The sequence below is a fragment of the Cupressus sempervirens genome, chromosome 1 (genome assembly GCF_028749045.1).
Source record: "Cupressus sempervirens isolate cs-2001-9-10 chromosome 1, ASM2874904v1, whole genome shotgun sequence".
In the NCBI taxonomy this organism is placed as follows: domain Eukaryota; kingdom Viridiplantae; phylum Streptophyta; class Pinopsida; order Cupressales; family Cupressaceae; genus Cupressus; species Cupressus sempervirens.
The window spans coordinates 487,923,842-487,949,367 of NC_143118.1; positions in this window are offsets into that span (position 1 = coordinate 487,923,842).

Below are 25,526 nucleotides of genomic sequence, written 5' to 3' on the forward strand. Positions count from 1 at the left end.
TAGGCTGGGTAGTATAACACTTCCACCAATAACTCATGTTAGAGATAATTTTCAGCCATCTATAGCAAGGAGGCCAAAGTAGCCATAGCATCAACTGCTTTATTATCTGCTCAAGGAATTTCCTAGAATGTGATGTGTGCAAAATACTTCTTCAAGTGATCAACCATGCATTTGTAAGGAATTAATTTCTCATCCTTTGTTTGATACACATCATTAACTAGGTTTATTACAAGCTAAGAGTCTCCAAAGATGTCTAACTAATTTACTCTCCATTTAGCTGAAATATTCATGCCATTAATCAAAGCCTTATATTCAGCAATTTTGTTTGTACAAGGAAACAAAATCTTGTATGCTTTGGGCTTCAAATATCTTTGTGGCATTATGAAGAGTAATCCAGCATCAGATCCCTATTGTGTGAAGGACCCATCGAAGAACATGACCCATGTTTGGTGTGTGAATGTTAAAATTGACTCATCAAGGAAATCAATGTTCATTGGTAGGAGAGTCTACATAGGTGCACCTGCTAGCTAATCTAAAATCACTTATCCCTTGATGGATTTTCATTCAACATACTGGATGTCAAATTCATTGAGTATCATGACCCATTTAGCCAATATTCCTATGAGAGCTGCCTTATTGAGCAAGTACTTTAGTGGATCCATTTTAGCCACAAGCCCCATAGTGTGGGAAAGCATGTAGTGTCTCAACTTTTGGGAAGAAAAGATAACTACCAAGCAAGCTTTCTCAATGATGCTATAGTTTCTCTCATAAAAGATTAGTGTGTGACTCAAGTAGTAAATAGCTCTCTCCTTGTTATCATTTTCCTCTTGAGCTAATATAATTCTTAGAGATGTTTTAGTTGCTGAAATGTACAAAATCAAAGGCTTCCCATAGATAGGAGGCATCAAGATTGGTGGATTGGCAAGATGTTTTTGACCTATGTTAGGCTTTGCCCACAATCCTAACTCTAGTTAAATTTCACACCCTTATGTAAAGTCTTTGTAAAGGGTTGTGATCTATCCTCCAACTGTGAGATGAACTTGCAAATAGATTGGAGTCTTCCTTGTAGACCTCTCATCTGGCTGATATTTTGAGGTGGAGGCATATCCATAATTGTTTGAAGTTTCTCTGGATCCACCTTAATTCCTTTTACAAATATGATGTATCCCAACAACTTTCTTGATGTGACACCAAATGTGCATTTCTTAGGATTGAGTCAAAGATTAAATTTTTCAATGCGATCTAGGATGGGTCCCAAATCTTGCAGATGAGTATTGCATTTTTTACTTTTGAACAAGGTATCATTCATGTAGTCCTCCATGGTCTTATGCATCATGTCATGGACGATTGTAGTTACTGCTCTCTAATAGGTCACACTAGCATTTTTCAAGCCAAATGGCATTACATTCCAGTAGAAGGTTCCCCATGCACATGTAAAAGTAGTCTTCTCCTGATCTTCTGGCATAATTTTTATCTAATTGTAACTAGAAAACCCATCCATTAGTGAGTACATCTCATAGCTTGTCATCATGTCCACTATCATATCAATGTTGGGAAGTGGAAAATTATCCTTTGGACATGCTTAGTTGAGATCATGGAAGTCAATACAAACTCTAATAGATTTATCATGCTTGGAGACTAGGAAAATGTTGGATATCCATTCAGCATAATCAATTGCGTGGATGAAACTAGCTTTCAAAAGCTTCTCTAGTTTTGCTTTGACAAGCAATGCAACATGAGGATGCATTTTCCAAAGTTTTTATTTAACTAGTTTGATGCTTGGTGTGATGGAAAAGTGATGCATGATAAGATCAGGATCTAGTCCCCGCATGTTAGAATATGTCCAAGTAAAATTTATCTTCTTCTCTCAGAAGAAGGCAATGAACTCTTCCTTTTCTTTAGGGGATAGTGACTATGCCAAATGTATCATATGAGGATGTTCTTTTGTACCCAGGTTAATTGGCTATGTCAACTCTATCAACACTAATGATCTCTCTTGAAAGTAACTTGGAAGTGCATCAAATATCTCATCTATAGGCACCTCATAGATGTTTTCACCCTTGGATATGTCTTTTGTTTTTAATTTTTTGGGTTTCAAAAGTGCCATAATTTGGTTTTCACCATTGGACCTTTTGCATTTTTTCTTTTTAATTGTATGCCTAAGATATTTGATGTTAGCTTTAGTCATGTTGACATTCTATTCACTGGTGGAAGACATCATCAATTCAAAAGTGTTTAGGTAGTAGGAAAGAGCATAGTCATTTTGGAATGTGGGGACTTCACTAGATGCATTAGGGTTCCAGTCTATAAGCTTGGGATGTGTGAGTGAAAGAGTAGTGATGGGTTTAATTGGATTCACAGTATAGTCATTAAGTGCTTGGACTAGCAATTTGAGACCTACGACAACTTCATCCACAAGTGTGTTTGAATGCCTCTAAGTAATAACATCAGCAATTGATGGCTCAAGGACACTATTTAGATCAGACTCATTTGACCTAACCCTAGATGTTTCACCCACTTTGATTTGGTTTTCATAGAGATGAACTTGGTCAATATCTTTATCATTAGTTTCTTTTGAAAGAGAGTCAAACTCATATTCCTTAGAATCAGGGCTACATGGTGAGAGGCTATAGAACTCCCCAATAGTGATAGGGACATACTTACCTTCATCATCTAGGTTCTTGCACAAGTACTCAATATGTAATGACTAACTAGACTCGCCCTTTTTTGAATGAGCTTTGGGTTGATCAGTATTGTCCTCAGAGGAGTCACTAGTATCATCCATAGTGTTGACATGTGGCACAAAGTCATCCAACTCAGAAAATAATTTAGTAAGATCATGAGGTATAGGATAAGGATAGGGATCCTCATCATCAGATTATTCATCTTGAGTATCTGACTCAACTCGTGACTCATTTCTAGATGAATTCTCAGGTTCCAGTATGAATTTGTTTGCCCCCAAATGGAAAAGGACCTTCTTAAAGCCTAGACCAGTTGTATCACTATTTCTTTGAGTTATTGCTTTGATAGGATCAATTAGGCCATTGTTATTGCACCCAATAGGGCCAATTCCCTTGTAGCCAAATTTTTTTTTGAGTCTAAGACCAAGTCCATATTTCTTAGGAGTGATCTCTCAAGCTTGCTCTATTAAATCTATTGGAGTCTCTTCTTTGTAAGTCTATGTAGCAATGGCTCTATTTTCACTTTCATCCTCTAGGGGAACTATAGCTTTGACAAAAGTGCCATTGTACTTGGTTTGAGGTGTTAGCACAAATGGCTTCTTTTCCTTTGAGGGTCTCCCATAATGACAAGGAGACTCTGAAAGAGATGTTAATGCCAATACTGGTTCAGTATGGTACTCTCACATGCTATTTTCTTTTAGTTTGAATGACTGCTCAATTTGTTTAAGTTTTTTTTTTGTGATAATCAGTGGATTCCCTATTAGCGGGGACACTTTTTTTTGTAGATTTGAGCATATTGCAAGTATAGGTAGTAGTGGTAGGAATAGTGACCTTGTAGCCATGAAATGGGAATTTGATGCATTGGTGATATGTGGATGGCACAACATGCATCTCATGTATCCAAGGCCATCCTAGCAGAATGTTATAGGCCAAGGGAATGTCAAGCACTTGATAGGTGACATCCCTTTCCACAATACCGACATGAATAGGTAAGACCACACGACCTAGAGACTTTCATTCAACTTCATCATATGCTTTGATAGTGATCTTGTGTCAAGGATCAATAGAGTCCTTAGAATAGTTTAATTTTCTAAGAAAAGAAGCAGAGACAATGTTCAAGGTAGCACCATTATCAATGAGTACCCAACAAATGTGTGTCTTATGTATCATGACCTCAATGTGTAGAGGTTGATTGTGTGGGTGACTCAATGAATTGTCATCCTCCTCAGAGAAATACCTAAGGTAAGGCAAGGTCAAGTGACCTACCATGGATTGAAATCACTCAAGATCAATATCTTGAGGAACATTTGCCTTAGTGAGGGCTTTGTCCATAATCTACCTATGAGCAGGTGAGATTTTAAGTAGCTCAAAGATGGAGATTTGAGCATTAGTTCATTTCAACTGATCGAGACTACTATAGCTGGTGTTTGCTGAATTTGTCATGAGTTTTGCACCTTTTCTAGATGGACCAGCAAGGGTTTTGTCTTTATGTTGTTTAGGATCAAGAGTAGAAGGCACAGGGCCTTTAAGCACTAGCTTGGCATGAGAGTGTGTGATAGCATTAGGATAGTGTTGTGAAGGTGTGTTGTCTATTACATTGCAAGTAGGGCCCCTCAAGACAAATGGTGTCTTGGGTTTATTTTTATCTTTCTTGCCCTTGATGGTAATGATGTCGCAATATTCAAATTCCATTGGTTCAACCATGTTTACCACATTGTCATGATTAGAGTATGCATAGTTGACCTTATTGTTAGGTTTTGGTTTTGAACTTTCCCCTTTTTCATAGATTAGGAAGGGATCTTTGAATGCCTTGTGATCCGAGTTCTTGTTATGTCCATCTACCACAATGTCACCAATATTAATCATGTCTTGGACATTATGGCATAAGTTTATGCAATTGTTAGTTTTGTGCCCTTTATTCTAGTGGTACTCACAGAATGTAGTTTCACTCCACCATGGTGGACATGCTTGCGGATCATAAGGGCGAGAGTTGTCCAGTGGTGAAATAAGCTTGTTTTGTAACAATGTTTTGTAAAGCAGATCCAAAGGTTCACCCAGGGGTGTATACTCTCACCTAGGGCATGTGGCCCATGAGTTTCTCAATTTTTTTACAGATGTCTTGTTGTTAGGCACAAGTTTCTCATCATTTTTGGCCTCATTAAGGCCATTCATGAGATTAAAGGCTACCTTAGTAGGTTTAGGAGTGACATTGTCAACAACCCCATCATGCACAATTTCTCGATTCTTGTTAACATACTTAGTTTTGTCCTTGTTTGAGGTGAAGCCTTGTTTGGTATCCTTCTGAAGAGTGAGTTCACCCTTCTTGACCATAAATTCCTCTATGTGAATGGCTTGTGTGATCATGTCTTCAAAGGTACATGGAACTTGAAGTTGGACTCTATACCCAAAATTAGGTAGGAGATTATCAGTGAAAATGTCAAGCTTTTCTATTTCTACAATTTTGCATGAATACTTAGTGTAAAGTTGTCTCCACCATTGGAGGAATGTGAGGAAAGGTTCCCCAACTCTTTGCTTAAGGTTACATAAATTTCAAATATTGATAGGGTGTTGAATGTTATGAGAATATTGCTGTATGAACAAATTAGCAATTTCATCAAAAGTTTTGATGCTGGGAGGCAAGTGTGAGAACCACTCCAATGCCTGACCACCTAGACTTTTGGGGAATAAATGCATGAGATATGTTTGGTTATACATAAATTCCATAGATAAGGCATCAAATTCCCACAAGTGATCTTGGGGATTGTTGGTTTTAAAGTATTTTTCATACTTAGTTAGTTCTACTCCTCATGGGAAAGGAGGCATGTCTATGCTCTTATCAAATAAAAATGGACAAAGAGCATCTAAGGTGTATGTTTGAGCAGGTTTTTCCTTCTCTTGCATCATCTGAGCCAGTTGGTCTTTGCATAATTTTTAGTTGTTTTTGGAATTTTGAAGCCTCAATTTCCTCTTCAGGCATGATGATGGTTTCCACATTGAAATGAGAGGGTAGCTTAGCTCTCTCTTGGGCAAGTTTGAGAAAGTTTTCTTTCTCTTCATTGAGTAGAATTCTAATGACCTTTTGGAAGTTTTTGTCTCTTTGAAATTTTTCTATGTGTTCAGGAAGTATTTCCACCTCTTCCTATTCTTCATCAGTGTCATGGTCTTTCTCTTTGTCATTCCTAGGTGGTTCTTGATGTCTACTATGACTACAATGTTTAGGTTTATGATCAGTCATTATAGGATTGTGTTTAGTTTTAGTACATTATGATTCAAAAGGTCCTTTGAAAAGCAAGTCTAACATTTCATTCGAAGATATGGGACCTCAACTAGTCTCAGGATTGTCTTGATACAAAGGGTTCCTAGTTTGTCACAAATTTATGGAGAAAGTTCGCTGGACTTGAGGTGACCTGACGGGTGAGGGAGATTGTGAAGATGCCTTACTAGATGAACTAGATGCAGACCATGTAACAAAAGGAAAGTGACCTCTACTATGATTATGACCCATACCTAAGTCTAAGAGGATAAAACACATTGCCACTTCTTGTTGCAATAGTCATAGACAAGGAAAAGAAGCAAGAACCAAGATAGGAATCACACTAATAAGTAGTCTCAAAAAGGAAGATTGTTGTATACTAAGGTAGGAGTAGTCTGAGTGAAGGATAGAATAGCCTAGGGTTATGACTATCACAACACAAAGTATAATGAACATTAAGAAACATGAAAAAGACAATGAGAGATGAGACAAGCCAAAGTGTAGACCACAAGTCATTAGTCGAGTGAAATATCACTGTTTGGGACTATTTATAGATAGAGAAGATACAACTCAGTGCAGGGAACAAAGTAGACACAGATTGTAGATTGCTCAAATAAGCTGATTTGACAATTTTAGAACAAGGTCTCATGCAAAGATTCTCTATACATTGCATGAGAAAGTACACTAGGGGATGTGAAATCTCAGAATAGAAAAATGAGCTCATGCAAGGATTTACTCTAGACTGTAGGAAGAAGTGATAGGTTCAACAAAGACACTTGGAAAGATCTTGTGTAGGCATATGCAAGTTCTTATGCGAAGATCAGGATTGGCTCACATGAAAAGGTGGTTTCTTACATGAAATGTTGTGAGATTGTGTCCAAAATTAAGGACCAAATTGACAATAGAACTAAATTTTGAAGAGATTTTCAACAGTTTTGGATGTTTCTAGATAGATTGTAGGTTTGTTTGATTAATAATAGATAGTTTGTAAGGTTGATTCCCAAATTTGTGAAAGTGATGCTGAGTTTCAAACAAGACAAAATGTTTTCAATAGGACACAAGAAGCAAGCAGTAGTCAAATACAATCCAACTAAGGGTAAAGCAACTCAGAGGGATGGGGAAGTCTAGACTTCCAATTTGTTTAAGAAAGTTTGGACATGTTTAGGACTTGATAAAAAACTTGATTTTTATCCCTAGAAACAAAAAATGGTAGAGAATGAGAAACCTCTGTCCTACAACTTATGCGCATGTGTGCACCTCACACAAGCATGTCGCCCCACTAGAGGGTGGCCATATTTTTGGTGTATTCAAAGGACTCAATAGTATATGCTAAATAAGAACCCTTGTATTAGGGGACAAGAATTTATACCACCTTCCAATGTCTAGTAGCATGCCTATGGTGAGTTTTATAGGAGAGATTCTTCCCCCTACTTGCACAAAGATTATGCCTCCTTTTAGAGGTGAACCAGGTAGCATCTAACTAAAGGTTTTTACTTGGCTTCCATTCATATTAATTCCTAGTGGCTCCACAAGAGGAGCTAAGACCAGAAGCCCACACGAACATCTGAGAGTGCACACACTTGCTTAGCAAGACTGGGGCCAGTGTTGGCCAGTGTAAAAGATAGAGCTTCCCCTTGATAAGCAACATCAAGAATCAAGGGAAAGAAATTAATTTGGCTTTGGAGTCTTTTTCTCTACAAAGCATCTTGATTATAGTGAGTTAGAATCTCTGGCTAAAGGAGTGTGCTCACTTGGGTTGTTCTTGGAGGTTGGATCACTCCGGTAGGCCCTCTAAAGGATTGACTTGGATTGGTGGTTTGAATGCAAGGGTCAAAGTTTCTGATTTCCCTCAAGGGGAAAGAGCATATTCCTCTACCATACTTTCTCACCCAAACATGCAAAACACATTAATTACCAACTTAGCTTAATCAATCTAGACTTGTCCCACCTAAAAATTTTGATCCCTTTGAAAGGAAACCATCATATCATCATAGAAAAGGATTAGCACTAGAGAACCACTAAGCTGCTTGCCTTCTTTGGAATACTATCTTTCAGAAGTGTTTAGGTTTTTGATTCACCCTTGGTCATGACCTCCAAGTGGCGAAGAGCATAATCCCCTATTCTTCTATCTTGCAGCCTAGGAAGTTCACAAGCCCTAATTAGACTATGTTTTGAAATTAGGAAAGAAAACACATTGTTTTGTGGGTTTTAAGATTTTATCTTTGACAAACGTATCTTTAACAATCATCCTACAAACAAATAGTCAGTTCATGTTTGAATGGTTTATGTAAAGGAGCCTTCGTCAAACATCCTATAGACAACCATTAAGCTGTAGAAGACTAGAAAAATAGAATAGTAATGCTTTAGAGAAAAATGTTAGTAAAAGATAATGAACAACATGTTGGAAAATAATAAAATTAGCCTTTTTGTTTCAAAATTTTGCACAAAATCTTGCACAAGACCGTGCAAGCTCTTTTACTGATCCACATGAGAAAATGATGTGCCCCATGAAGACTTGTGCAATAGGGTACTTTTTCATGTGAGAAAGTGTAAGCTTTGGGCGAGATCCTCAAATCTTCACTCAAAAATGAAATTTATCGCATGAAAATTCAGAGAACTGTACGATACAGTACATCAAAATAATGAAAATGACATAAATTAATGCAGACGAGGCCAGAGAAATTGATTTTCTTAGCTCCATGGTGGGCACCAGAAATATATATGTGGAATGTGGCCTCAGACTTCACACAGACACTTCAACATAGTCCTTACCTATGGATTCATCCTGGAATGAACATAGGATAGTTCATCCAAGAGGTTCGACAGTGTGACCCATTGCCTTCTAACTAGAAGGATTTTGCCTGTTTATGTTCTCAGAGTTGAGATGCAGGCAACTAAGCTATTCTAGAACGAAGGGTTTAGATGAAATTAGGTCTATGTGAAATGCAATTACTCTATATGAAAGATGCAATTAATATAATAACCTGTAAAACAAATTAGACTATATGTATGCATATTAAAACTATATGATATTAAAATTAAGCAATAAAAAGCTATGAGAATAAAGAGCTTAAATGAGTGCATGATTTAGTAGCGATTTGATACAAATTCCATTCAACCTCTATAATGAGGAATTAGGAGTCTCTTAAATAGAATTCTTGGAATCCATCAATGATTGAAATCAACTCAAATTGACAGTCAAGATTGAAGCAAAGATTTAGTCAAAGTGGAAGATTCCCGATTCAGATGCAGTTAACTGCCTTAGATCCTGAGTGCTAGAAAAAATTATCTTAGATTCACTTTAGTGTGAGAGTAAGTGATTTAAGTCACTTCTAATTTGAGAAGTAGTTAACTAAGAATTTCCATTTTGAACTGAGAAATAGGATTTAGGAAAGATATTTAATTTAATAAAATGAGATATGACCTCATAAATGCCTTTTTTTCATTTAATTGAATAATTACATTCAATTAATTAAAATGAGGGCATTATTAAACTAAATAAATTTAATTCCTTAGTAAATTAGCCTTAGGTGATAATTTAATTTAATTAAAGTATAAATACTTCAAGCTAAATTAAATCTTAATCAATAGGTTTAATGTGACTAATATGAGTCAATACTTTAGGAATTAAATAAAGAATATAATGAATGTAGATTTAGGGTTTTTTGCATTTGAAAATTAAGTCAAGTAGTGAATATCAGAATAAGAATTGCCTAGTAACATAGGACTTCAGAATTAACCAAAATAGACTAGAATTGGTGATCATGGCAATGAGCCAATTTTGGGGTATTACAAAGGTAAGCTCTAATACATGGAAAATGATGCAATGTAAGATCGTGGAAGCCATTTTCAAGGTTTGCAAAAATGTGATAAAGGGTTTGATTTTAAATGATTGTAGGATCGTAGAGCTAAAGTTGCCCACCTGAGTTGATACAAAGGACCTCTTCTTCAATGTATCATACAATCATAAACCCTAGTTTGACATAACAAAGTGAACTTTTCTCTCTTGAGCTAGAATAATGAGAAGAAAGCATGACCAATGAAATTTGAGTAAAGTAGTGCCTAAGTTGGAATAGTTATGTGGATGCTCCATCTAAGTTGATAGAATGCACTAAATTTAAAGCTTGAGCATGCAGCATATCAATGAATAGGGAAGGATGATGAAAGTACACTTAGCATAAAACATTCCATAATCCAATAATCGTGGACATGGGTATGGGATATCTCCTATCATTACTCTAACTCTATCTCATTTTAATAATTTTAGCACTATTATAATTAAAATGTTAGACCTAGGTTACTTTAGGGCCCTTGAGGTTTTGAAAAGTCCTTTGAGACCAGCTCTACTCCCTAAGAACAAAATATTAGATCATAATAGGGGAGATATTTTCCTATTTCCAACCTTTTCCTTGATGAGGGCTTATGGTTGTCCCTAAACCCCATATATATTACCAAAATTCATTTCCCCTGGACTGGCCATCATTGAATTCATGTGGTAGTTGTTCATGGTAACTAGGGAGTATCTAGGACCTAAGGTACATAAAGATACGTTCTTATGTAGATGTTTTAAGTTGGGTGACTTTTCAGTTGGAAATTAATCCCTAGACCAAATCCATTCTTTCCTCCACCATTAAAATCTATCTACTAGTCCCTATAGGATGTATGATCCTTATAATTGGATGAGGAACACCCTCAAGGGAATAAGAAACTATATGTTTCCTAGTACCAAGGAGTTGCCCCATGAAGACCTCATTCCCAATATTGTTGTTGAGGGGGAGAAAATTGATAAATTGTCAAAGTTTGATGATGTGCTAAGGGGAGAAAGGGAGTTGAAGAGATTAGATCCAAATTTCAAAGGGTTTTACTTAGAAATCCCCTACCCATAGAGGATAATAAATATGGTGGTTGACCATGCAAATATTATGGCACAAATGCTAGAAAAACCACTTGGGGAAGAAGAGAGGGTGAACCCTAATAGCCCTGAGCCTGATATGACCTTAGAGATGGAATAAGATGAGCTCGCTAAGGTATCATGGGTCACCAAGGGAAATAAGAGGAAAAAAGTTGTCCACATCCCTAAAAAAGGTTAAACAAAAAATGTTGATATATGATTGAAAAGATCATTTGAGTAGAAAGATTGTTATTAATGAAAAAGTGTTTTCAATCATTGTTTTGTTACTGATTTTAAACTTGCTATATGTTGGTAAGACAATTGCTTATATGTTTCAAGCACTATCACTTAGTTGATTGATAAAGAGGATTTGATCAAAAAGATGTAACAAAAGTACCTAGAGGAAAGGTTGAGTTATGATTATGTATTAAAGTGCAAGAATCAATCAAGATAGTGATAACATAATGTATTGATGATCTACTTAAGGTTACAAAATGTTTGGCTATACTTAAGAAAGTTCAGATGAAAAAGGTTGGACAAAGTTCATTTGCTAAGCTTGATCAAGTTTATAGAAGGTGTCAAGTAAAGTTAGTGCAAGCTGAACAAAAAGTTAGTTGGAGCCAAGTGAAAGCAATTTCTAGTGGATGTTGAGAAAAATAATAGGTGCTAAGAAAGTTAGTAGAAGTCAAGTGATTTTCAATATGCGCCAAGCACAGTAAAATCTAGTTGATGCTGAGTGATTTTACAATAGATGCCGAGTAACACAATATATGCCAAGCATCAATAAATTGAAAATGGTGAGCTGCTACATTATGAAAAATATTGAAGATTTTCCAAATGAAAGCAAATAAGTTGTTTACTTGGAACTTGTAAATTAGGAGGAAGATAAGATTGATGAGTTGGAGGCATAGAATCTTAAGTAAACTATTTTGGAGGAAAATTCAAATGGATTCTAGGAGAAGTTTCTAGGGAAGACAAGATATGGGGTAGATACATTGTATCCTACCTAATCCATCAAAAAACCTAAATCTTGAGATGGATAATGAGTGGAAAAAGGAGTTCTAATTCACTATATCTAAGGATGTCTAGTCATGAAGCAAGGTTGGTTAGAGGTCAAAGAGTTTTTGGATGCAAAAATCTAACAAGGTGAAGAAAGAGGGTTTGCTTCATCAAGTGACCCAAGAAAAGAATTCTATAATGGTGAGCTAAGTAAGAAGGCTAGAGAAGGATGAATGCTTGAAGGGTGAAAAAGCTATCAGAATTGCAAAGATAGGAAGCCAAGAAGAATTGAGGACTGAATAGTGATCTGTAATTTGCATGTAAGGTTGTAAGTTGTATTAGATCAAACTCTACTATTACTTTCTAAAAATTATATTAGATTAGGGTAAAATCCTTTGGAGAAAAGTTGACTTAATAGTCATTGGAAAATTCTTTAATAGGGTGGAATTCCAAGTGAATGACCTAAAGTCCTCTAACAAGGCTCACTTTTAATAGGGTGATTGAAATCCCTTAATCGGGTCACATTTAATAGTGTGTGTTGTTACCTTTAACAAGGTTTGCCTTTAATATGGCATCACTTCAGAATAGTGAGAAAGGAGTAGCATGTTACTGATGGTTTTTCCCAAATTGGGTTTTCAAATTAAATCATTGTGTCAAGTGTACTAATCGATATGTTGTGTTTTGTTCTTTACATTTTTGCATGTTAGTTTAATAGTAACATATTAGTTTTGGTTTACACACAATGAATGCATGCATGGTTAAATTTTTTTTATGGGTTCATAGAATTATAAAAGTTTTATTTGGACATCTAGACCTTGATTAATTGCTTAAGAGGATTGTTTTCAAGGTACTAAAAGCATATAGATCAAGATGTCAAAGGGAAAGGTGCCGAAGATAAACAGAGATAAATTTCCTACATGGAAAAGTTTGATGAAGCTATAGCTTGAGGACTTGGAGATTATGCACAAACTTACATTACAATAGAACATGTTGATCTAGTAGGAGCCCTGACTACTAAAGATTTGAAGAAAAATAAAGAACACAATTAGGCGATGTTGGAGATTGCCTCTATCTTGAGCTATGCTAAGTTTAATGATATCAAAGACCTTAAAAATGAAAAGAAGATGTGGAATGTCCTAAACACCATAGATGGACGAGACAAAAATATTCAAAGAGCCAAGTTAGAGAGCCCTAGAGGTAAGTTTGATGACATGTGAATGGAAGAAGGTGAAAACATTGCTCAATATGTTGTTAGAATAAAAGAAGTTGTTAGTGCTATAAAAGGTGCAACTGGTAAAATAAATGATGATAATATGCTAAGTAAAGTCTTGAGAACAATGTTGCCTATGTATGCCATTAGATTGTCTACAATCCAAGAGCTATTATGTATACCAAGAAATGATCTAACCCTTGAATATTTGGTGGGAAGACTCACTACATTTGAATTATCTAATTTTGACAACTAACATCTATAAAGTATTGAATTAGCTTTCAAAGAAAAATTGTTATTGAAGGATTCTAAGGAGGTAAAGCCAAAGAAGAAGAAAAGAAAGATAAAGTATGCATCCAGTGATAGCAACACAGATGAGGAAGACATTGAACAATTGGAAGCATTGTTGGCTAGAAGATTTCACAAAGGAAAAAGTAAATTCAAAGGCAAGATTCTTATCATTTTTTTTAATTTCAATGAAGTTGGTCATATTGCACAAAGATGTACATAGAAGAAGAAATTCAAAGAAGGGAACAAGCACAAAAACAAAAGAGAAGATGATGAAAGAGACTATAGAGATAAAGGAAAGAAGTCATGCTACATTGCTGATGAAAACAACTCTAATGAAAATGATCATGAAGTGGTTTATGTTGCAATAAAGGATGAATCAAATGAGGATGAGGCTACTTCACTTATGACTTGTGTGAACAAGAGTGACAAATGGATCATTGATAGTGGATGCCCACATCACATGACTAGAGACAAAAATAAGTTCATTACCTTAACTTGTTATGATGGAAATACTGTAAGATTTGGTAATGATGCACCATGTTCAATAAAAAAAAAGGGTCTATCAAGCTTAGAAAGAATATTTCATGTGACAATGCTTACTATGTTCAACGATTGAATTATAACTTGTTAAGTGTTTCACAATTGAATAATCTGGGGTGCAAAGTTGAGTTTGAAAATAAATCAACCAAGATATATGATAAAAATGGAAATCTAATTGAAAAAGTGATCAAACCAAGAGTAATCTATTCTATTTGGATATAGAAGATGCTACTTGTCTTATTGCACAATTTGATGATGTATGGCTTTTCCACAAGAGATTATGTCATGTTAACTTTGATAATCTAATTAGTATAAGTAACATGAAAAAAGTTAGAGGTTTGCCTAAACTGAAGAAACTAGAAAACATAATGTGTAAAAATGTCAGCTAGGCAAGATGATCAAGTCAAGTTTTAAAAGTAAAGCTTATACCTCTAAGGAAATGTTAAAATTTTTTCGTATTGATTTATGTGGACCTATTGAGGTGAAAAACTACAAAGGAGACAAATATATAATGTTGCTTGTTGATGATTACTCTAGAATGATGACTGTCATGTTCCTAAAAATGAAATTAGATGCATTTCAAATGTTTAAATGGTACTTGGCAAGAGTTGAGAAAGAAATAGGTAAGAGCTTAAAATGTTTGAGATCAGATAGAGGAGGAGAATTCACTTCACATGAATTTGAAGTGTTTTACAATGATAGAGGAATTAAAAGATAGACATCAACACCAAGGACTCCCCCACAAAATGGAATTGCTAAAAGAAGAAATAGATCTATAATGGAATGTGCTAGAACACTCATGATGGAGAAAAATGTTGCCTTGAAATACTGGAGAGAAGTTGTAAGTACTGTAGTATACACTTTGAACCATGTGCAAGTAAAGAAAGGTACTTACTCAACACCTTTTGAACTATGGTATGGTCATCCACCTAATGTGATATATTTTAAGGTATTTGGAAGCAAATGCTATATTCTCAAAGATGTTAGGAGTGGAAAGTTTGATGTAAAGAGTGAAGAAGGCATATTCCTTGGTTATTCTACAAGAAGTAAAGTTTACAAGTGTTTAATTACTAACACTAACACAATTGTGGAAAGTGTAAATGTGAATTTTGATGAGTTTATAGAAGCACATGAAGCTAAACTTGCAAAAGAACTAGAAGAATACAAGATATTTTTATACTACTATGAAGGAATACCTACTAAAGAAGATAATACAAATCATGCAACAAATCAACAACGAGTTTCAACAATTGCCAAGTCACATCTTGTGAATGCTGAGTTGCATTTAGATGCCAAGTTGGAAAATAAAAAAAATACACAATCTGACTCTGAGATTGGTACACATGAAAGAGATGCTAAAATTCCTAATAGAGATGCACATAGTGATACTAAAGCTGAGAGATAGAATGCAACCACAAGAACCGAGCCTAGATTATCCAAATATGTCAAAAGACACCATTCTACATAGCAAATCATTGGAGACAAGGTTACAAGGTCAATGACAAGAAATAGGTTGAGAGGTGAAGCATATTTGTTAAGTATGAAGGAACCTAAGATAGTAAAAGATGCATTGGAAGATGATGATTGGTACAAGGCTAAGGAAGAAGCAATTCAGTAGATAGAAAAGAACAAGACTTTGGCTTGTATTTTGGCTCTAGCTAAGTCAAGTAGAGTAGATTAATTTATTTTAAGACCTAATAAGGCCATTTTCTATGTGGGATAATTGATTTAGTCAGTAGGACTAAGGTCACACAAATAGCCAATGTTAGTTGCTGATTAATTTTATTATTGTTAGAAGCTTAAAGTGAGGTTAGGGTCTTAAGTGTGTTCTAGACACATTATGATGTTGTAAAGATGCCATAGGGTCATTAATGGTTGTGGATCCTCAAAATTTTAGAGGTTAGTAATCCTAAGAAATAGGATGATGGAAATTAAGGAAGATGCTAAATGTTGTCAAGAAGTTGTCATGACAACATTTGTAATTATTGCAAATGTTACATGCAACTTAGTTACCTTGGATTACCTTATGGATAAGGAGTGGGAGATTGTCCAATAGGACCTAGGATTATGGAGATGGCATCAAATACTACCTAAGAATCAAATCTCAAGAGAGGAGTGATTATTGTAATAGTTTTAAGTGGTGAATAGAGCTCTGCAACAATATTTTTCAACAAATCTCAAATTTTGGAAGTGAAAGTTCCTTTAGATGGATTGAAGGATTATTTTTGATGATTGTATAGTATTTTTTGATTATTTTGGAGAGTTTTTAAAATTATATGTGAGTTGATTAAAGTATTAAGTGTTGAATACATTTTTGAAGATTTGAACATCTTACTAGTTTTATGCTAACCAGTTTGTATAGATATGGCTCCCCCATGAAATATAGCCATGGAAAACACCTAAGGGTATATTGAAATTCTAAGGGAGTCAGAAATTTACATAGGTTTAGGATTGGGGGTCATGGAAGTATGGGAAGATATTTTTACTACTAAGCCCTAGGTGAGTTGATAGAGTTTGGTTAGAGGCTTAGGATAGGAGAAAGTAAAGATTTATTGTAGGGTAAAGAAGTACAATAAAAAAAAAGTAGATTTCCAAGTTTGATATGAACATGTATTGATTTTTTGTAAGGATCCAGGGATTATCAATCCATGTGAGTGGGTTTTTGAAAAAGAAACCAACAATTTTATAAGAAATAGACCTTTTAGCCCTATTAGACATAGATAGTAGGAACCCCACGTACGGATAGCCTAGAAGTCTTAAAACTACAAAATCCTTTAGAGAACATTTGAGTTTGGGATTGGTTTTCCAAGTTGTTTGGAAAGTTTTGGTAAGGAAGTGGAATTAGTCATTTTCAAGGACTAATTGGAACTAGGCCTAAATAGGCTTCTTAGAGACCAAATCTTGAAATTGATAGGGAAATGACCTAGAGATCTCTCAAAATGGATAAAAAAGGAAGAAAATGGGATGTTCTCATGTTGATGGATAACCATATAATGAAGAATGAAGTTTGTGAGCAAGTTTCACTTAGAGTTTTTTAAGTGAGGGTGAAGGATTATACTATCTCAATGTGTTAATCATTCAAGGTTAAGCACAAGGGTTAAGAACTCTTTGAGAAAAGTTGAAATTGGACTTAGTTAATCATCTAAGATAATTAGGACATAGAGGAGACTAGGTTCCTAGAAGAGACAAGCTAGGTCTCTTAGTAGTAGTGCAAGCAAGCCTTGGAACATATACACCATATTGGTATCAAAGCTTGAATTGATCAGACTTGTTGTGGATGTTGTAGCCTACTAAATTAGTGGGAGAAAATACACTAGGTGGAATAGTAGAAGACACAACCATGGTGACTAACATTGACTTAGCTAAGAAGGTTGAGGAAAAAATAGAAGATAACATATTGCTAAGGGAAAGACTAGCTCAAATGGAGCTACTCTTAGGTGAAGTCCAAAACAAAGATGATAGGGTCAAAGAGAAGATTGACCTACAGTAAGAAAAAGAAGCAAAGGAGAAGGAATTAGAGTTAGAGGAGGAAGAACCAACACCTGATCCTATTCTTCTTGAAGTTCCATTCTTAAAGGCATTAAAAGCATTGAGTGGAAAAGATTTAGGAGTGCCACTATTTAGTGGACAAATGGATCTAAATTCAATTGTGGATTGGATTGACAACATTTAGAACCATTTTGAATGTGATGATATCTTTGAGGCACACAAATTTATGGTGGCCAAGTATAGATGAAGAGGTTTAGCTTTTACTTGGTGGAAGCTTGTGCAAACTGAAAGAGAAAATGATGGAAAAGGTCCTATAGTTACATGGAAGGGCATGGTAACTGAAGTGAAGCAGACCTACCTTCCTAATGACTATGAAGTTTAGCTTCACAGGAGGAGAAAAAATCTTAGAAAAAAGATTTAGATGTCCAAGAACACACTGAGGAGTTTCAAAAACTATGTTTGGGATTTTAGATGGTTGAAGAGGAAAACATCAAGCTTGCAAGGTACTTGAATGGCTATAAGTGGTCTATTTAAGAATAAATGAGTCTAGTGAACTTCAAAATCATTCACCAATGCTATCAAATGGCCTTGAAGATAGAAGAGAAAGGCAAGAGAAAACAAGAAACCTCTAAAGGTAAAGCTAAGAGCAAGGATTGTAGAGGGAAAAGCAATGGCTAGGTGGAAGAGGTTCAAATTCAAGGGCTCAAGGTGAGATAAAATTCAGTGAACAACAAGGAGGCTCAAGTAGAGGTGGTAGAGGATGAAACTCTAATTATAGAGTAAAGAGGGGTGTTGGACATAATAACCTTGGACACAATAACCCCACCATAATAACCCAAGGACACAATAACCCTGGGTCACAATAACCCATGGTCAAAATAACCCATGGACAAAATAACCCATGGAAAAAATAACCCATAGTCATTCTAGATCAAGTTAGTATGCTTAAAAAGGGATTGTGAGGCACCATAGAGGATATTTAGGTCATTTTTAGACCATATATCCATTATATACCCCTAAAATACCCGTAAAACATCTTTAATATACTTAAATAACTTATAAAATGGTAAATAATTATAAAAATAATGACAAATTCGTGGGAATAAGCTAAATAAGAGTTATTATGAAAAGATGTAAGTCAAAAGGCATTATGAAGAGGCATTAATAGGATATATAAAGTGGTAAAATTAAGAGCTTAGAGAAGTAAAAGAAGGAAGAAGGGGAGAAGAATGAAGAGTGTGTAGAGTGATAAGCAAAAGAGAAATCAAAATTCATAAAAATATATTTTTAAATATAATTATTTAAAAATTATATTAAATTTTTCTAGGGGTTTCTATAAAGTATACAAAAATAAATATACTTTTAGGGAATCAAGAAATTCTTCATAATTTTTAATATATAAAATGCCTCTTCAATTTTTAACAAGTTAAAAAATGAGAAATTACTCTTTTTAAATGGTTACACATATTTGCTTCATCCAGAAGTTGTCAATAAAATGATATGGAATTGTGTAGAATATTTTACAAATAAATGTTCAAGTTGGTGCTATACGACAACACAAACAAAATATGGTGATGTGATCAGCAGTACAATACATAATCATGCTCCAAAAATTGAGATGATCACTGTCAATTAGAAGTTGAATGAAATGAAAGACATGATGTGCTTGACTCAAGATTTTACAAGAAATATCATTTCTACTACATGTTCTAATATATCATTACTAGTAGCTAGAGCAATACCATCAACCAATGCATTATCCAAAATGATTCGAAGGAAAAGAATAAGATTTGAAGCACCACCACCAAATCCTCAAATGTTGAGAAATCTTATCTTACTAATTGAATATACAATTACCAATAGAGGGGAAAAGTTTCTTTATCATGACAATAATGATGGGAATCATTTTTTAATATTCACCACCACACAAAATTTGTAACTACTAAAAGAATTTGAAAATTGGTTTAGTAGTGGTACATTTAAAACAATACCAAGTATTTTTCAGCAGTTGTACACTATTCATGTCTTTAAAAATGATGCAATATTTCCACTTGTCTATATTCTTATGACCAACAAAAAAAATCCACTTATCCACAAGTACTTGTAAAATTAAAACAACTGCAACCTAATCTAAACCCAAAAACAATACTTATTGATTTTGAATTAGGTTTCAAGGGAGCTATTTCTAATTTTTTTTCACTATTTGAGGATATATTTTCCATTTCTCTTAGTTCTTGTGGAGGAAAGTTCAAGAAGTAGGTCTACAAACATGTTATAGTGTCGATGAAGTATTTTCATTTGAGATAAAAAAACTAGTTGCATTAGCTTTTGTGCCTCAAATATATGTAATCAATTTATTTGAAATACTTCTACAATATCCTTATTATATAGAGCATGAGGAGAATTTTCACCCCATAACTGATTATTTTGAAGACATGTGGATTGGAAGACTAACTAGAAGAGGCAATAGACGGTCACCCAAGTTTCCAATCACAATGTGGAACTGCTATTTAGCTATTCAAGATGATCTTCCCAAAACTAATAATTCTATTGAGGGATGGCATAGAGGATTTAGTGAATCACTTCAATCATTGCATAGCTCAATCTAGAGATTCATCAAAGTAGTGAAAAAAGAGCAGGGTCACCAAGAGAATAAAATAAAGAAATATATGGCTAGACACACTATACAACCAAGTAGGAAAAAGTAGCATGAACTCAAAGAAAGACTAAAAATACTAGTTTATGGTAATGAAAATAATAATATTTTAGATTATATAAGATGAATCGCTCATAAATTGACACTTTAATTGAAAATTTTAATAATTTTTTTTCTTAGAAATATACTTGTAATTTATAAATTTTGTTTTCCTTTCTTTATAATCTTATGGTTTTATTTTTGTCCATAGGTTATTTTGACTCTGGGTTATTTTGGATTGGGTTATTATGGCCATGGGATATTTTGTCCTTGGGTTATTATGGCTAGGTTATTTTGGCCAGGTTATTATGTCCTGTAATCAGTAAAGAGTGGTGGACAAGGAGGAAAGGGCAATTACTTTGCCAATATGAAGTATTACCATTGCAATAAAATGGGACACCCTTCCTATAGATATTTAGAGAAGGGTTGTTCATCACAAGGAAGTGATCAAAGAACTAACCTAGTCCTAGATGAGTCTAATACAGAAGAGAAGCATGTTGAAGTACCATTGAATTCAAAATAAGGGGAGAACCTCATGATGAGCATAACTTTGATCAAGGAGCCAGTGAAAGAAGAACCAAGCCAAAGAAGGTCCTTATTTAGAATAAAGTGCAAGATGATGGGCAAAGTGTGTAGAGTCATATTGACTCAGGGTCTAATAATAATATTATGTTAGTGGAGGCAGTCAATAAACTAAAATTGACAAGAATACCCCATACCAATCCTTATAAGGTCACATGGCTCAATAAAGGCCAACATGTGTTAGTAAACGAAGAAGAATGGGTTGAGTTCTCAATTGGAAGGTAGAAGGATAAAGTTTTCTATAATGTGTTACTTATGGATGCTTGTCACTTGTTCCTAGGTAGACCATGGAAATTTGATTGCCAAGCTATCCATGATGGATGAAAGAACTCTTATACTTTTAAGAAAGACAACATGAATTTTAAAATTTAGTCACTATTGGAAGATACTGCAATAAAGAAAATAGGTCCAAATATACTTAAGGTGAGTGAAAAGGAGTTCCAACAAACTATGAAAGAAAGTGAAGGTGTAGGCTTTACATTCGTGTTAAGACCAAAGAAGAGAGGTGAAGGCAAGGAGACTAAGAAGGTAGAGTTACGTAAAGAGATTCAAGGTATGTTATAGACTTACCAAGTGTTAGGATTAACCTCAGACATAAATAATAATTACATGCAAATATAACCAATACCATGAAATAGTATATCGCATAAAAGAGAACCTAAGACACCAAGATTTAATGCAGTTCACCCAATCACTGGGATAGGTCCACCAATAACAAGTACAATATTATTATTAGGTAGTGATTACAACATAATTACAATCTGTAATCCCTTACAACTCAATATAGCCACAAGAAGCTACAATATCACCATTCATAATGAAATCCCTAACCCTAAGCCTTTTTATACAAGATTTTTCCACTTACAAAATTAGGGCTAGAATAATAGAAAATAGTAGCTGACACCTTTTATGATATAAGAACATTTTTCACTTTAGGGGTGCTCCCCTTGATAACCTCTTCTCGACCCCACCCTGTATTGTGACAGGGAGTGCACCTAGAGCACTACCCCAAGACCCTATAGGGGCATTTCCCCATGAACCCATCATGGGGGCATTTCACCCAAACCTCCATAGAAATAATCTGGAGGAAAATTGCATTGAATACACCTTTAAGTCTAATTAGGCTCCACATCATAGTAATCTCCCACTTGGAGACTAATCAAACTCCACAATAATAACCTCCCACTTGGAAAATGATTAAAGCACTACTAAACCTATAGCTCCCACTAGAATATCAAACCACCTTGGACTCTACTATTCTTTGATTTTGTATAGTCTAGAAGACCAACTAAAGCTGAAGAGGAATGCAACTTCTCCCTTGTCATGACCTTTGTAAACATATCTACTAGATCAATCATTTGTATGTATCTTCTCCATCTTTAACTATCCATAATCCAAAACTAATCGAATGAAATGGTACCAAAAATAAATGTGTTTTATCTTCGAATATAGAGCTGAATTCTTTGCAAGATGAATGAAACTCTCATTATTTGTAAAAAAATAACTATCCTTCTGACAGTGTTACAATTCTTATAAGAAGAACTGAAGCCATATCATCTCCTTAGCTACCTTTGTAGTAGCAACATACTCTATCTTTGTAGTGGATAAAGAATTAACCTTTTGTAACTTAGAGACCTAGCTTACAGCTACCCTACTAATAGTAAATACATGACCTATAGTACTTCACCTGGTATCAATATCCCCTACCAAATTTGAGTCAACATAGCCTTGTAAATTAGTAGTACAACCCCCAAAGTGTAAACACTTACTAGATGTTCCTTTGAAATATCTGAGAATCAATTTAACTACATTCCAATGCTCAAGCCCTGGATGACTCATATACCTACTAACAACTCCCACTGCATGTGCAATATCTGGTATAGTACATACCATAGCATACAACAAGCTTCCTACAACTAAAGCATAAGGTACCTTAGACATCTTTTCCTCCTCTTCTTGTGTCATGGGACATATCTCCTTAGTCAACTTCAAATAACCAAGTAAAGGTGTGTTGACAACTTTAGCATTCTCCATAGAGAAGTGTTGCAAGACCTCCTCAATATAATCAACCTAAGATAATGTCAATTTCTTGCTCTTCTTATCTCTACAAATCTTCATACCAAGGACTTCTTTTGCTTCCCTCAAATCCTTCATAGCAAATGCATGTGCTAAAATGATGTTTCAGCCCCTTAATATGATCCATGTTAGACCCAAATACAAGCATATCATCACTATATAAACATAAAATAATATAGTTTTCATCATCCAACCTCTTAAAATAAACATAAGGATTTGAATGACACCTACTATATCTATGGTCATGCATAAAACTATCAAAGTTTAGATACCATGTCCAAGGTGCTTGCTTCAAGCCAAATATATGTCTTCATCCAAATCACCATGAAGGAAGGTTGTTTTAACATTAGGCTACTCCAAATGAAAATCTTTAGTAGCCATAATACTTAAAATAGTGTGAATAAAGTCATTTTAACAATTAGAGAAAATATCTCATCAAAATCAATGTCATTTTTCTATGGAAATCCTTTTACAACTAAGCTAGCTTTAAATCTTTTCTTACCTCCATCCTCTTCTTTCAACTTGCAAACCCACTTATTTTATAAAGTTGTTTTACCTTCAGACAACTTGCATAAATTTTATGTCTTATTTTTCAGCAAAGAGTCCATATCTTCTTTCATTGAAAATTTCCACTGAATCTTTGTATCCACCTGTGTAGCTTCATCATTACATTCAAGTTCACTAGCACCAATAAGTAAAATAGAATACAAGAAAGGAGAAAATATTTTTGGAGGTTTAATCATCCTTATTGATGATCTAAAATTCAATGGGGTGTGTATTATTTGTTGTTGTAGTTGTTGCACATCATGAGGAGTTGCTAGAACATGAGCTTTTAGGGTATCATCTAGCACTACATAATCATTTTCTTTCTTCTCATGTTCCTAAAATAGATCTTTGTACAACACTTTTTCATTGAATATCCTTGCTTCTTATAATTTTATGATTTTCAAAATTCCAAAGCCTATAACCAAATTTATTAATTTCATATCCAAAAAATACATATTTCTTTGACTTAGCTTCCAACTTGGTTCTACTTTTAGAATCTATATGAGCAAATTCTTCACAACCAAAGGTTTTGAGAAAAGAATAACTCACCTTCTTATGAGTCCATGCTTCCTCTAGAATACCATAGCCTAAAGGAGTATAGGGACCTCTATTAATCAAATATATAATAGTATTGATAGCCTCCACCCACATGTTTAATGGAAACCCTACATGCAACCTCATGCTCCTTGCACACTCTATTATAGTCCTATTCATGTGTTCAGCCACTTCATTTTCCTATGGAGTCCTTGGAATAGTTTTCTATCTATGAATGTTATTAGTGGAGCAATAATCTTCCAATTCATGGCTGCAATACTCACTGCCATTATCAGATCTGAGACATTTTAATTTTTTACCAGTCTCATTTTCAACCAAGCATTCCATTTCTTAAAAGTTTGAAATGCATCAAATTTTAGTCTGAGGAAATAAACTCATACTTTTTTAGTTTCATCATCAATAAATGTAACATAATAATGAGATCCACCAAGGGAAGATACCTAAGTTGGTCCCCATACGTCTTTATGCACAATCTCTAATTTCTCACTTTTATTTTTATTCACTGTCTTCACAAAACTCACTCTTTTTTATTTTCCATACACACAAATTTCAATAAAGTCCATATTAAAACATTTTAGACTTGGTAAAACTTTCTTTGAATGAAGTACTTTCATATCTTTTTCACTCATATACCTAAGTCTGTTGTATCATAGGGTTGTATTAGAATCTACAAAAACTAATTGTTCTCCTTGCTCAATTGCAACAACTGTTCCTAAACATTCATTTTTCTTTGAAATAACCAAAGTAGAAGGAACAATATGACCTATGCAAAGATATAAGGTGCCTACTTTCACAACTTTTTCTACTACAAGGGAACCTTTTGAAACCTTCCAATTTTTATAATTAAAAAGTACTACACAACCCTCATCACTGAGTTGCCCTGCTAAAATTAAATTCCTACTTAGCCTTGGAACATTTCTTACCTCATGTTGTAGCCAATGATTTCCATTCTACAACTTAATCTTAAATTTTTAGTTTCTAACAATCTGACAAGGTTCATTATTCCCCAAATAAACAAGCCCAAAATCCCCTTGGACATAATCAATGAAATAACCTCTATGAGGTGTAGCATGAAATAAAGCACTAGAATCTAAAACCCATGAACCATCAACACTTTCTAAAGATAGAAGCAAAGCATCCTCTTTGGATTTTTTACTTACTACATTTCCTCTTTGTTACCTTTTGGTTTATCTCCTTCATTATTCTTTCAAGTCCAACAATCTTTCTTCTTGTGCCCTAGTTTCCCACAGTACCAAAAATCTCATGGGCCTCTGGATTGAGACCTCTTCCTCTTTGAATTTCCTCTTGATTCCCCATAATTTCTAGAATTATTTCCTCTCTTAGTTGTTCTACCTTTTCTTTGTGCATTCAAAGCACTTCTTGATGTAGATCCACCTGAGGTTTTCTTATGAGTTTCCTCACTCAAAATAACACCAATCACATAATCATATTTTAAGGTACTAGATTGAGAAATAGAATTACTCATAGCCATTATCAAGCCATTCTAGCTTTCAAGAAAAGAACACAATATCAAGAGAGCCCTAATTTCTTCATCAAAATTAATACGCAAAGAAGATAACTAACTAGTAATAGTATTAAACTCATTTAAATGATCTACAACACATCCACCTTCTATCATTGTCATATTAAATAAATGCTTCATGAGAAATACCTTGTTTGAAGCAGAGGGTTTTTCATACAATTTTTCTAGGGTTTAC